At 37.8% G+C, this 15,710-nt stretch overlaps 1 pseudogene; it reads left to right on the top strand.

The window, feature by feature from the left end:
* Positions 1 to 14,209: 14,209 nt before the first annotated feature.
* Positions 14,210 to 14,811, top strand: LOC109386868 (60S ribosomal protein L15 pseudogene; annotated as a pseudogene).
* The last annotated feature ends 899 nt before the right edge of the window (positions 14,812 to 15,710 follow it).

Genomic DNA, 15,710 nt, shown 5'->3' with positions numbered 1-15,710 from the left:
TCACCGCGCCGCGGCCGCCGCCGCCGCCGCCGCCGCCCCAGACCCGCCGGGAAGAGGGAGGGGAGGGGGCCGGGAGCGGAGGAGGGGCTGCGGCGCATGCGCTGGCCTGGGCCGGGCCCTGAGCCGCGCTGCCTTCGGCTTAGCGGGCGGGAGGCTGGTGCGGCTTGGCGGTACCCAGAGGTCGGCGAGCGAGTTTGCGCACGAAGCGCTCCTTCTCGCGCCTTGTAAGCCTCTGTAACCTTGGAAAAAAGGCTCTTGGTTCCCTTTGACTAGACCATCATCTAACTGTTCTGGGTCCTCACGAACTCCTCCTGGTCTGTTCACCTCCCCGTCCAGCTCTTGCCTACAAAACGCGCCCTCCCGCCTTCCCCCGACTAACTGCGGTACCCGTTGGCATCCGTGGCCCCGATAGGCTTCAGAATAAAGCGGAGCCTGGGCCAAGCTGTCGCCCCTTCATTCTCCGACCTTCAGGTTTATTTCCCAGCTTGGGGGCCGGAGGCTGGGCGTGGGAGTTTGTTGGGTTGGTTTGGGATGAAGAGCTGCTGAGATTAAGTCTGATGGAATACCTAATTGCCTTCATTTTTATTACAGATTTTTAACTGGGAGAATTTGCTTTTAGATGTGATTCAGCTATTCTTTTTTTAGTCTCACACACACACACACACAAACACACACACACACACACACACACACACACACACACACACCCCTGAGACTGGAAGTCTCAAAACTGACTCCCAAAGAAAGATCTGGAACTTTATCCCTACATGGCTTGTAGGGGGAGGGGGGGGGTTAAATTGTAGGTTGAAAGACTGATGACAAAGAAGTCTTGGGAATTTGTAGTCAATTTATTCCACACAGACATTTGATTAAAAGGAGGTCATATTGCAGGTTTTGAATCATTCAATATGGGATATTCTTTTAGTAAGAGGTATCTAGTGTGATTATCTCATCATTAATTTCTATTGCCCAAGGAAACTTTTCCTGAAACATAGGTTTAGGGTTATCTTCATGGATTTTATTCTCTTTATGTAAGTACATACATACACTGCCTTTGAGAAGCAGCTGAGTTAGTGAAAGAGAGAACTTGGGTATGAATCCTGGATCAGCCGCTTACTAGAAATGTGACGTTGGCTATGTTACTCTCTCTGGCCTGGGCCTCTATGAAATAGACTTAATAGCTAACTAACTTGTAAGGCTTTTTTGAGAATTAGTGAGGAGAAGCTGCGTGTGTGAAGTTATATTGCCTTACTGGGGAGTCATAGGTAACTCATGTAACCATTACTGTATCTCGATAGCAAAACAAGGTTCCTTTCATCAAGAAAAGTTGTCTCTATCCTTGGAGGCGATTGAGAGGAACATGAGTGAATTGCATGGAGGGATTGGGTTTTCCCCTTCATGAAGGCAGGAAAGGAAATCAAATGGTATCTGGAAGGTATTTTACAGATTTACAGTTCTGGGCTTCTCTAGTTCGATGAGGACAACAGAAGACACAGAGATTTAGTTTGTGTAATGTCCAGTAAGTCAATAAACCAGGAAGTAACATCCCTTGTCCTGAGAATCTACCTTTGGTTAATTTTTGCCTTTTAAAATATTTATTATTATTGCCTGATACCACACTACTTAATATTTAATCCGCTGAGTAAATCAGTTTTTTTTAAATGAATGTTCTAAAAGCCAACATAATTGCCCAGAAAGAGACCAGAATCACATCGATAAACACTGATATGATAATATTGGGTTGTCGGAAAAGTCATGACACATTTTTGCAAAGAAAAACATAGAAAAAATACATCATGACTTTTATGACAACCCAATAATAAGTAGCACTAACCCCTATAAACCTTGAGCTCATAGACTCATGAATTATAGCATCCTTTAAGATTTGTATTATGTAATTATATACTAAATTGAGATGAGGTTTGATTTCTATAGCACTCCTTAAAAAGGGATTTATTTGCATAGCAATCTCTTTGGAGGAATGTATAAAAACTTTCTTCCTTGATTACAATTTTTCTGAACAGAAATAAAACTTGCATGCTTAACTTGATATGGAACCATGTGTTCTTTCTGTGTACTTTCTTTTCAGTTGCTAAAATGATAGATCCATCTTAAACACTTGTCTATTGAGAATGGAAAATTAAGACATCTATGCTATCAATCATAATTCATAAGGACTTATACAGAACCTACCATATCCATCCAGGAAACATTTAAAAATGAATATTTTGGATGATGTGTCTTGAAAAAAATTAAGCACATGCATCTATTTTAGGCAGAAAGTGAAATTAATTTTGAATTCTCATCATCCAGTTTTTTGTTACGAATTGTTGCTTGCTAGAAATAATGTTAGCAAAGGTTCACAAAAACAGAAATAAAGCCCAAAACTTGGAAAAAACACAAACAACAATAACAAAAAAAATCCAAAATCCATTTACTACAATTGAACAATCTCTCCATTCATTTGAATTGCAAATCTTTATTTTTCCAGCAGACATTTCAAAATGGAAACATTTGTTTTAATTGCTGCAGTAAAATTAGTGTTAGTTTAAACAATTCTACAAATGAGCTGACTGGAAGAAACACTCCAAAATATTGCTATTGGGGAGAGGACAAAATGTTTTCTAAAAGTAGCTCCAGAGCAAAAATCTGTTTACAACTGAGCACACATGTTAAAACATTTTTTTTTTTTTGAGAATTAAACCGTCCTCAGTTTATAGAGAAACATACATTGTTGTGGGTGCATATTTGATACAAAGCAATTAGTAAATGGTGTGAAGGTAGCTTTCAGGCATACAAGTTATGTGTATCAAAGGTCCCATATGAAAGAGAACCATCACTCAACTGGTAAGAGACTCACTCCAGATTTTAGCTAATTAATTCGTGTACCTGCATTTACCCAAAGCACGGACCTGTCAATGAGGGCATGTCCAACTAAACCAGCCATTCTTCATCTCAGCAGCTTGACTTCCTTTTATGTCATGAACATTGGGAACAATGTTCCCACATTGTTCAAATTCCCACAGAAACAAATTAAACACTGTGAAAAGAGATGAAACTCTCAGCCTGGACATAGAAGAAATATTTAGAAGCCACACTTTGTAATCTGAAAACTTTTAAAAAAATTATTTACTTTTTTCCATTACAGTTGACATTCAATATTATTTTATATGAGTTTCAGTCGTACAGCATAGTGGTTAGACATTTCTATAATTTACTCAGTGATTCCCCCTGGTTAGTCTGGTACCCACCTGTCACTATACATAGTTGTTGCAATATTATTGACTATATTCTTTATGCTATACTTTACATGCCCATGACAATTTTGTAACAACCAATTTGTATTTCTTCAGCCCTTCACCTTTTTTACCGAGACCCCCAACCCCCCTGCCGTCTGGCAACCATCGGTTTGTTCTCTGTATCTATGAGTCTGTTTCTAAAATGTTTGGTTTGTTCGTTTATTTTGTACTTTAGATTCCACATATAAGTGAGACTATATGGTATTTGTCTTTCTCAGTCTGACTTATTTCACTTAACGTAATACCCTCTAGGTCCATCCATGTTGTCGCAAATGGTAAGATTTCATTCTTTTATATGGCCAAGTAATATTCCATTGTATATATGTACCATATCTTCGTTATCCAGTAATCTATTGATGGGCACTTAGGTTGCTTCCATATCTTGGCTATTGTAAATAGTGCTGCAGTGAACATAAGCATGCATATATCTTTTCAAATTAGTGTTTTAGATTTATTCAGATAATTACCCAGAAGTGGAATTGCTGGGTCATAAGGTAGTTCTATTTTTAATTTTGTGAGGAACCTCCAAACTGTTTTCCATAGTGGCTGCACCAATTTGTAATCCCACCAACAGTGCATGGGGTGGATTTCGTTTTCTCCATATCTTCACCAACACTTGTTTGTTGACTTATTGATGATAGCCAGCTGTAGGATGATATCTCATTGTGGTTTTAATTTGCATTTCTCTGATGATTAGTGCCTGTAATCTGAACCCTTTAAAAAAATACATAGAAAAATAATTTTATAGTGCTAACAAAGAAACAATATAAAAAGATGTACCACATTCATACTAGGTGTCACCACAGTAGACCAGGCACAGGGTAAAACAAACTTTCTTCCCTTTTATGTCTGTTTGTACAACTAGTAGAGTAAAAGAATAATTCTTACTTAGAGGACTTAAAGGAGGCTTTATGAAGGAAGTAATTTAAAGCAAACCTTTAAAAATGGCTAGAATTTTAATTAGTTGATTCAACAAATATTTATTGAGTGCCTTCTATGTACCAGACCCTGTGCTGTGTGCTGAGTATACACAATGAACAAAACAAACAGAATCCCTGAGCTCATGTAGTTTATATTCTGGCAGAAAACACAGTGAAAAAAAGTGACAAAGCTATGAAGGCAATAAACAGAATTAAGGTGGAGAAAAACAGGAGGGACTACCTTAGTGAGTGTGATAAGAGAAGACATTTCTGAGGAGTGACATTTAAACTGAAATTTGAGTAGCCATGGAATTCCAGATCAAGGAACAAGTGCAATAGCCCTGAGGCAGGGAAATGCTTGCTGTGTCCCACGAAATGAAAAGGGATGGTGTGCAATGATGGTGAGGAAGGAGTCCTCTTGACTGCACTGGTCTAGGGGACATCATTTATGTTTTATTCCCTGAATAAACCAGCAGAGAAAAAAGGAGACAAGATCGGAGAGACAGGTAGGAATCAGATAACGCGGGGCTTTGAGAACATAGTAGGGAGTTTGGACTACATTTTTGTAGCTGTGTATAAAGGTAAGGACCAAGAAGAAAAAAAAACCACATTTTGACTCCTGCTTTTTGATCTTAAAGACTTTTAACAAATAATAATGCTTTTATTTTATCTTTTTAATATGGAAATATTCAAATATATACAAAAGTAGATAGGATAATATAATGAAACCTCATAAACTCATGGCTAATCTTGTTTCATCTATACTCCCGCTCATTTCCCCCTCATTATTTTGAGCCACATGCTAGATATCACATTACTTCACTATTAATAGTTTAGCATGTATCTCTCTTAAAAACAAACTTTTAAAAAACATAATCAGGGGCCGGCCAAGTGGCTCAGTTGATTAACAGCATGAGCTCTGAGCAACAGGGTCGCCAGTTTGATTCCCACATGGGTCAGTGAGCTGCGCCCTAGCTGAGTTGCTGCTGAGATGCCAGCAGGTGGCAGGATGGCTCAGCTGGTGAGAGCACATGCTCCTAACAACAAGGTTGCCGGTTCAACTCCTGCATGGGATGGTGGGCTGCGCCCACCCACAACTAAGACTGAACATGGCACCTTGAGCTGAGCTGCTGCAAGCTGCTGATGGGTGGCCAGATGGTGACTGGACTTGGAGGTGAGCTAGCTGTGACCTCCACAACTAAGATTGAAGGACAACAACTTGGCTGTTCCCCTTCCCCAATTTCCCAACACTGTTCCCCTCCCCCAACTCCCCTATAAAATCTTAAAAAAGAAAACATAATCACAATACCATTATTAAATCTAAAAGAATAACAATAATTCCTTAAAGATATTTTGACACTATCCTTTGATCTTTGCCTCACCAAAGACAATGAGTGATCATAAGTTATGGGGAAACTGGACAAGCGTATAGTTAAGCAATCTTGGATAATAGAATTATCCTGAATTATTTGAAATCAGCCTGCAATTTTCTTATGGATAAATTTAAAAATTAATATAAGCAATTGGTCTTTTATCCAGTTAAAATGAATATTACTAGTAGAAATGATTTGCACAGCATATAATTGGCAATGGCTAAAACTTCACACAGTAAATGTTTTATCTGCAAAATTAGACCCAGGAAAACTGCTTGTAGTCAAAATCATAACCACAAAAGGATCCTCACAGTAACAGAAACCACATAAGAAAGACAACAACAAAAACCCTGATAAATATGTCAAATTTGCTAAGTAAAATTATTAGAGAAAAGAATCAATTCCAAGGAAAATAATTTAATTAAAATAAAAATGAAAACAGAAAAAATGGAAGCCGTTTAACTCTGCTAATAAATACATTTCCCTAAAAATTCACTGAAGTTAGTATAATTCCGATTAAAACACTTGGATTCACAAATGCTGAGTCAACACATCTTTAAGGTCAATTCTATCAGGGGAGAAACTTCCTGGATCTAGGGCAGCACTGTCCAATAGACATATAATACAAAACATGAATGTACTATAATTTCAAATTTTGTAGTAGCCACATTTTAAAAAGGAAACGTTGAGATTTATTTTACCTTTTTTTCCTTTTCTTTGAAATCCAATGTACAGTTTACACTTACAGCATATCCAAATTCACACTAGCCACATTTCAAGTGCTTAATAGCCCATGTGGCTAGTGGCTACCAGGCTGGACAGTACAGATCTGGGGGAAAGGCAATGTAGGTAGAAAGAATGGTTTGAGCAAAGGTATGGAGTTATAAATGTGGAAGGCACGTTCTGGGAACAAAGAAACAGTTCCAGAATAGCTGAAAAGGAATGTTTGTGTATGAGGGGAGGGGGAAGGTTGATAGAGGGTTGCAGTGGAGAAGGAAGAAGGTGCCAAAAAAATGTATACAAATTTTAAGAATGGAAAAAAACTGTATTAAAATTGTAATGCTCAATATATACTAATAACAAAAGATGAATACAAGTCATGTATATACATTTTTTGGCACCCCCAGTATATGGGCTGTAAGACTGGGAAGATAATCTGGACTGAAAGGTTCTGAATATCTTGAAGCTACTCTGTCCTGTTTGCTATGCGGCTGCTTATATTGTCTTTGTGTAAGACCGTAAACCAGTAACCTTCATCTTCCAAACAGAACTTTCCCTACTCTCTTCAATAACACACTCTTTTCCCCTCCCAGTTGCTATTTCTACTGTCCCTCCTTCCCTTATTGACTGTACAGAGAAAAGAGGACTGAATTCCAGGTCTCAAAATGATGGTCCGGAAAAACCACTAATGCTAAGTTATATCAAGACATACCCTAAATCGTGGTTTTCATACTTTTTTCCCCCAAAGCTTATTTTCCCAAACAACATATTGTACAGAATTCCCATGTGTATAAAAACAAGCAAGCAAACAAAAACAGAGATTCCCTGTTTGAAGGAGGGGTTTGGGGGCCCAAACGGACAGCCCCTCCACCGTACTACACCAGCCGGAGGAAGTTTCTATCATCTCACTGTGCATCTTTGACAGCATCCACAACTCACACCAGATTCGTTAAAACAAAATTAATACAATAACTCTATACTAAGTAGATGATGGCTGAATATCTAGAATTTATGATTTCCTCATGGGTTCCCGTGTACAGTACTTAGATAAACAAAATAATATTCTTTTCCCTAAAATCACTTTTGACACATGAATGTTTAAATTATGTAAAATTTAGTTCCAAATGTCTTCTTTGTAAAATTGGAGTTTATTTTAAACACATATGCATCCTCTAGGGCTGCAAACAGGTTAGTGGGAGCATGACAGATGAGATGGAACATGATTTAGGAGAGAAGGCCCATATGCCCCACAAACCACAGCCTGCTTATTTGTGAGATTTCCTCTTCCTTCTCACTAGATATTTGTTTCATGTGTTGATGGTCTGTGCCATAACAAAAAATTGGGAAAACGCAGAAGTTATGAAAAAAATGAAAATCACAAGTAATCCCATAATTCAGATATAACCCAGTGAGAAAAATATACATATCCTTTAAATTTTTTGCACATATATAAGTAAATATTTTTTTTATAAAATCAGGATATTAGTTTAAATGCAATTTTGAATCTTAATAGTTTGTACCTGAAGGTTAAAAGAAAAATCAACATTTTCCCATGACATTAAAATAGTCTTCAACAGCATGATCTTTTAATGGTTACAAAGTAGCCCATTGTACTTGTGTTTCTCACAGGGCCACTATTGGCATTTTGGATGGGGCAATCCTTTTTTATTTTTTAATTGAGCTTTTTATTTTGAGATAATTGTAGACTGGCATACAGTTCGTTATAAGAAATAATACAGAGATCCTTTATACCCTTATACCCTTGCATTTTGCAAAACTACAGTACAATAGCACAGCTATTGAGAGTGATACAATTAACGAGCAGAACATTTCCATCAATGGGAGGATCCCCCATGTTGCACTTTTATAGCCAGTTACATCTACTTCCCTCCCACCCAACCCCTTTTTAAATTCCAAGAACGACCAATCTGATCTTCATTTCTAGAATTTTGTCAATTTAAGAATATTATATAAATGGAATCAAATAATATGTAAGCCAGTTCTTTTGAGACTGGCTCCCCCCCCCCATTCAGCATAATTATATGGAGATTGATCTGGATTGTTGTGTGTATTCAATAGTTTATTCCTTTTTATTACTGAGTACTACTCCACGGTATAGATGTACCACAGTTTAATGATTCACCTGTTAAAGGGCAACTGGTTGTTTCTAGTTTGGTGCAATTATAAATAAATCTGCTATGAACATTTGTATACATGTTTTTGTGTGAACCTAAGTCTTCATTTCCCCGGGATGAATGCTCAGGAGTGCAATTGCTGGGTCACATGGTAGTTGCATGTTTGGTTATATATACATATAACTGCAAGACTGTTTTAGAGTGGCTGTATTTTACATTCCTACTAGCAATGTATGAGAAATCTAATTCTCCAAATCCTTGCCAGAATTTGGTGTTGTCACTAGTTTTGATTTTAGCCATTTTTATAAGTTTGTCATGATATCTCACTGTGGTTTTAATTTGCAATTACCTAATAGCTGATGATGCTGAACATCTTTTCATGTGATTATTTGCCATCTGTATATCCTGTTCAGTAAAGTGGTTCCTCATGTCTTTTGCCTACTTTCTAATTGGTTTGTTTGCTTTTTACTATTGAGTTTTAAGACTTCTTTACATATTCTAGACACAAATCCTTTGTTGGATATGTGGTTTGCAAATATTTTCTCACAGTCCATGGCTTGTATTTTCGTGCTTCTAACAGGGTCTTTCACAGAGCAAAAGTTTTTAATTTTGATGCAGTCCAATTTATCAATTTTCTGTATTGATTCTTCTAATTAATGAACATCATATGTCTCTCCTTTTCTTTAGGTATTTTTCCATCAGCAATTTGTAGATTTCAGTATATAAGGTTCTGACCACATTTTGTTAGATTTAGAACTAAGTATTTCATGTTTTTTGAGTGATTAAAAATGCACTGTATTTTTAATTTGATGACTACGTGTTCATTGCTAGTAGAAAAGCAATAGATTTCTTTTTGGTATTATTTATCATTTATCCTGCAATTTTGCTAAATTCACACTGATTAGTTCAAGGAGGTTTTTTTTGTTGTTTGTTTGTTTTTGAGATTCCTTGGGATTTTCTATGTAGATGGTCATATTATATGAACTAGGGACATTTTAATGCTTTCCTTTATGATCTATATGCCTTTTATTTCTTTTTCTTGCCTATTGCACTTCCAGCACTATGTTGACTAAGAGTGATAAGAGCAGATATCTTTGACTTGTTCCCAATCTTTGGAGGAAAGCATTCAAACTTTCCATGTTAGCTGTAGGCTTTTTGCAGATGTTCTTGGTCAAGTTGAGAAAGTTCTCTTCTATTCATATTTTTGTGAGAGTTTTATTGTGAAAGGGTATTGGATATTATAAAATGGCTTTTCTGCAGCAATTGTTATGATCATGTGACTTTTCTTCTTTAACCTGTTAATACAGTAGATTACATTGATTGATTTTCACATATTGAAACAGTCTTGTATCCTTGGAATAAATTCAAAAATTTATTTTTAAAAGATTTTTATTGGAGAATTGGGGGATGGGAACAGCGCTGGGGAATTGGGGAAGGGGAACAGACAAGTTGCTGCCTTTTTGTTCTTCAGACTAGTTGTAGAGGACATTGCTTCACTGGCCCAAGTTGGCACCATCATTGCGCTCTTCCCGGGAGAGGCAGATCAGTCACCGGCTTCTGGACGGCCGCTCACTGCGGCTGCTGGCCGCTCACACTGGTGGCTGGCTACATGGTAGCCCATGGCAGCCCACTGCAGCAGGGGCTGCAGCCTATGCTGCTGTCGCTGGCAACTCACAGCAGCCCAGCTCCAGATTGAGCTGTTGTTCAGCATCTTAGCTGTAAAGGACAGCGTCACTGGCCTTCATGTGGGATCCGAACCGGGGCCCTGCTGCTCAGAGCTGGCGTCCCAAGCCAGCTCTTAACCAATGCGCCACTTGGCTGGCCCTAAATTCCACTTTTAATGATGTATTTTTATATTGATATATATATATATATAGATATAGATAGATAGATAGATAGATAGATATAGATATATATATATATAATGGTGTATAATTATTTTTATATGTTGCTGAATTCTATTTGCTACTATTTTGTTAAGAATTTTTGTGTATGTATTTATGAGGGATATTGGTCAATAGTTGTCTTTTTCTGTACTGTCTTTTTTGGTTTTAGCATCAGGATAATACTAGCTTCATAAAATGAATTGGCAAGTGTTTCCTTCCCTTCTACAATAGTTAGATTGTAGAGATTATGTAGAATTGGTGTTAATTTTTTAAAAAATGTTTGATTTCTATCTGGGCCTGGAAATACAGTTTTGGAAGTTTTTAAATTATAAAAAGGAGAGAAGACACAATTTACCTATATTAGGAATAAAAAAGGGGATATAATTACTGATCCTGTGGACATCAAAAAGATACTAAGGAAGTATTATGAAAGACTCTACACACGAATTTGACAGCTCACCTGAAGTGTACCAATTCCTCGAAAAACCCAAAGTACTCCAATTTACTCATTATGAAATAGGTAATTCAAATAGCCCTATAACTATTAAGGGTATTGAATTCATAATTTAAAAAACCCCAATCTAAAATGGCTTTTGATCTATTTTGAGTTGATTTTTGTATATGGTGTAAGGTAAGGGTCCAACTCAATTTTGCAGTTTTCCCAGCATCATTTATTGAAAAGACTGTCTTTTTCTCATTGAAAATTCAGTCTAGTTGTGGAGGACTGCACTTCTCTGGCCCATGTTGGTATTGTAATCATTGCACTCTTCCCGGGTGAGGCAGTTGCTCGCCGGCCATTGGACAGCTGCTCACGGTGGCTCACAGCAGCTCACGAATGCTCACGCCCGCTGCCGACTAGCCCCACTGCAGTCTACGCTGGAACCGGCAACTCATGGCAGCCAGCTCCAGGTTGAGCTGTTGTTCACCATCTTAGCTGTAGAGGGTGCAGCGTCACTGGCCCTCATGTGGGATCTGAACCAGGACCCTGCTGCTCAGACCTGGTGTCCTAAGCCGACTCCTAACCAATGCGCCACTAGGCTGACCCACAATTTTTTTTAATTCTTTTTTTTTTACTTAAACTTTATTGGGGAACAATGTGTTTATTTGGGGAACAATGTGTTTTTTCCAGGCCCCATAAGCCAAGTCAAGTTGCTGTCCTTCAATCTAGTAGTGGGGGGGGCGCAGCCCACCATCCCATGCGGGAGTCGAACCAGCAACCTTGTTGTTAAGAGCCCATGCTCTAACCAACTGAGCCATCTGGCTGCACACTGGCAGCGGCAGCTCAGTTCAAGTCGTTGTCTCCAATCTAGTTGCAGAGGGACCAGATCACTGGCCTATGTGGGAATCAAACTGGCAACCCTGTTGCTCAGAGCATGTGCTCTAACCAACTGAGCCACCCAGCCACCCATTTATTGAGTGTTTTTATCATGAAAGGATATTGAATTTTGTCAAGTGCTTTTTCTACATCAATTGAGATGATCATGTAGTTTTTTCCCTTCATTCAAAAAATGGTGTATTACATTACTGATTTTTATACATTGAACCATCCTTGCCTTCCAGAAATAAATCCTACTAGGTCATGGTGTGTAATCTTTTTAATACGATTCTAAATTTGATTTGCTAGTATCTTGTTGAGGATTTTTACATCAATATTCATAAGGGATATTGGTCTGTAATTTTTTATTTATTGTAGTATCTTTCTGGCTTTCTCATCAGGGTAATGCTGGCCACAAACAGTGAGTTTGGAAGTGTTTCTTATGTTTGTTCAAAACATTCAGGGTCTTTAGTTGCACTTAGAAAGAATAGGGGAAAGTACATCTACTCCATATTTCCAGAAATGGAAGTTGGGACAGTACTGTTTTATGAAGGATGTGTCACATTCGTGGTCCCTGGGCACTAATGCCAGCAGCACTCCTCATTTATTATAGCCAAAAATGCCCTGGGTTGGAATTATAATTTTTCTTTTATTGAGCAGTCAGGTTATTTCTAATATTTCATTATTATATAGAACATGATGAAATTTTTTTAACATAAATCTTTGCTTCATTAACCTAATTATTTCCTTAAGATAGGAAATACCTTATTCTAATCCAAAGATTAGGATTAGGATTATTAGGCCAAAAGGTAAGCAGGTTTTTCTTAAGGCTCTTAATGTACAAGTCACTTTTTAGAAAGGTAGTGTCAGTGGCTTCACTCATTCTTACAAACACTGAAACTTATCATTTTTTTCTAAAAACAAAATTATTTTTATTCATTACAGAATAACCAGGAAACAAACAAACAAACAAAGACAAGCAACATAAAAATAAGTCTTCCCACACAGAGGTAACTACTTTTTCCATTTTGGTATCTATCTTCCCATAATTTTTAAATTATAGTTATATAATTACATTTGCATATATGTTTTACTTTTATAAAAACTCAATCATACTACATATACTGTTTTATAATCTGCTTTTTCTTTTTTTTAATAATCTGCTTTTTCAACTCAATATATCAGAACTACTTTTCTTTGTCAATAGATAACTTCTACATCATTTTTTAAAACAATAAACATTATTATCTTATAGTTTCTGTGAATCAGGAATTTAAAAGCAACAACAGGGCCGGCTGAGTGGTGTGTTGGTTAAGAGCTGGCTTGGAATGCCAGAGGGCCCGGTTCGGATCCCACATATAAGGGCCAGTGACACAACAGCTCTATGGTTAACAACAGCTCTACCTGGAGCTGGGCTGCCGTGAGTCGCCAGCGATGGCGTAGGCTGCAGCCCCTGTGGCAGTAGGCTGCCATGGGCTACCGTGTGTAGCCAGCAGCCAGCATGAGCGGCCAGCAGCCGCTGTGAGCGGCCGTCCAGAAGCCGGCGACTGATCTGCCTCACCCAGGAAGAGCGCAATGATGGTGCCAACTTGGGCCAGTGAAGCAACGCCCTCCACAACTAGACCAAAGAACAACAAAAAAAATGGACAGCAACTTGTCTGTTCCCCTTCCTCCAATTCCCCAGCACTGTTCCCATCCCCCAATTCCCCAATAAAAGTCTTTTAAAAAATAAAATAAATAAATAAATAAAAGCAACAACAAAACAACATATAAAGTAAAAATTAAACACTACCCATTATTTTCTTAATTCCATTACTCAGAGGTAATCACATTCAACAAAAACTTTACTATGTATATTCAGGCATATATATTTCTGAGTGTACATACTTGGATTTTGAAAAATAAAATAGAGATCATAATATATTTTTATTCTGCAAAATATTTTCTAAACTTAACAAAATAGTATGGATTGGTTTCCAGGTTGGTACTAGAGATCTACCTGTTTCTTATCAATGGCTACACAATATTTCATAGCATAAATATACCATAATTTATTTGTGATTAATTTTAAGTTATTTTAATTTTTTTTGCTATTAAAACAAGTGCTTCACTGAATACCTCTATTCATATATCTTTATTCACTTGTGAAGGATAGTGTTTTAGAATTCTAATTGCTAGGTCAAAGGATATGCAATTAAAATTTTTTCACAGATACTCTCAAATTATCCTTAAAAAATACTTACCTATTTACATTCATAGGGCTTGAGAACACCCATTTATCTATTCTCACCAACAACGAAATATTATAAATTGGTAAATGAAACAAAAACCAGAAGTTATTATTTGTAAATTATATGATCACTTACCTAGAAAAACCAAGAAAATTAACTAAATTAAGTTTTTATTGACGAGCCAGGGGTGTGTAAAGGAAAGCACTCTCAAATTTGGAGGAAGTATAAAATGCACTATGGAGGGCAATTTCTCAGTATGAGTAAAAAACATTAAAAATATATATGTCTTGCTTTTTTTTTGGTCTGGCCGCAGCCATCAGGTAACCCAAAATGGGCTCTTACAAGTGCATCCAAGAGCTAGGGAGGAAGAAGCCGTCTGATGTAATGCACTTTCTTCTCAGGGTGCGCTGCTGGCAGTCCCGCCAGCTCTCTGCGTTTCACAAGGGTCCCCACCCAACCCGGCCCCCGATAAAGCTCGCAGGTTCGGATACAAAGCCAAGCATGGTCATGTCATATATCGGACTGGCGGAAACGCCCAGTTCCTAAGGGTGTGGCCTATGGCAAGCCTGACCATTACGGGGTTAAATAGTTCAAGTTTGCTCAAAGCTTCAGTCTGTTGCCAAGGAGCTAGCTGGATGCCACTGTGGGGCTCTGAGAGTCCTGAATTCTTACTGGGTCGGTGAAGATTCCACCTACAAATTCTTTGAGGTTATCCGTATTGATCCATTCCATAAAGCTATCAGACGGAATCCTGACACCCAGTGTGGATCACCAAACCAGTTCACAAGCACAGGGAGATGTGAGGGCTGACATCTGTAGGCCGCAAGAGCTGAGGCCTTGGAAAGGACCACAAGTTCCACCATACTATCCCTGGTTCTCACCATCTGGCTTGGAGAAGGCACAATACTCTCCAGTTCCACCGTTACCGCTAATATGAGTAATGTTTGTAAAATTCTTACTTAATAAACAATTTAGGACAGTAAAAAATATATCTGTATGTCTGTCTATCTATCTATCTATCTATCTATCTATCTATCTATCTATCTATCTATCTATAACTATGTATATCTCTTCTGACCCAGACATCAATATCCAGGATTTTTTTTCCTATGGAAGTTAAGGAAATGTACAAAGACTTGGGAAATGTATAAAGATTTCAGTAATTGTTACTAAAGCATAATTTATAGCTATGAAAAATTGAAAACAACATAAAAGTCCAATGACAAGGGACTAGTTTGTCTACAAAAAACATCCAGCCTAAGAGAAAGCTTATAAGAGTTTATCTGAGCCAAAATGATGACAATTGCAGGGAAGCAAAGTCTCAACGGATTGAGAAAATGCTCCGGAAAATGGCTGTTTTGCAAGTTATTTTATACCTTAGAATCAAAGGAGGAGGGTTATATGAAATCCATTAGCTGTAGATTAAGGGGGTGGGAGAAAGCAAAGCAGGGAAATCTCTGGGATTGGATGAAAAGTAAAATAGAGAGACACACACTTCTTTTAAATACATTGGTGGGTACCGGATAGTTAATAGCATTTTAGAGATAATATGTGGGGAACAAGAGATAATATTTGGGGAAGAGATAACAATGAGGTATTTTGTAGATTCCTGCTCTGGTGTGGTGGGTTGTGCCCCTGGGGGTCTGGAAAAAGAGATCACTCTGATATTGCAAGGGTATGTTATCTTAGATGCAAAAAGATGACAGATAGGCTCACTTAAAGTAAAGACTGAACTTTGTCAAGGAAGCTACAGGCAAAGGATGTGATTTCTCACCATGACCCACCTTAGTTAGGAATTTTTATGTTCAGGCCATCCTGTGTGGTTATTTTC

The sequence above is a fragment of the Hipposideros armiger genome, unplaced genomic scaffold, assembly GCF_001890085.2.
Source record: "Hipposideros armiger isolate ML-2016 unplaced genomic scaffold, ASM189008v1 scaffold_141, whole genome shotgun sequence".
Taxonomy (NCBI): domain Eukaryota; kingdom Metazoa; phylum Chordata; class Mammalia; order Chiroptera; family Hipposideridae; genus Hipposideros; species Hipposideros armiger.
The sequence above is the reverse complement of the archived record's forward strand: the minus strand, read 5'-3'. Positions and strand labels throughout refer to the sequence as shown.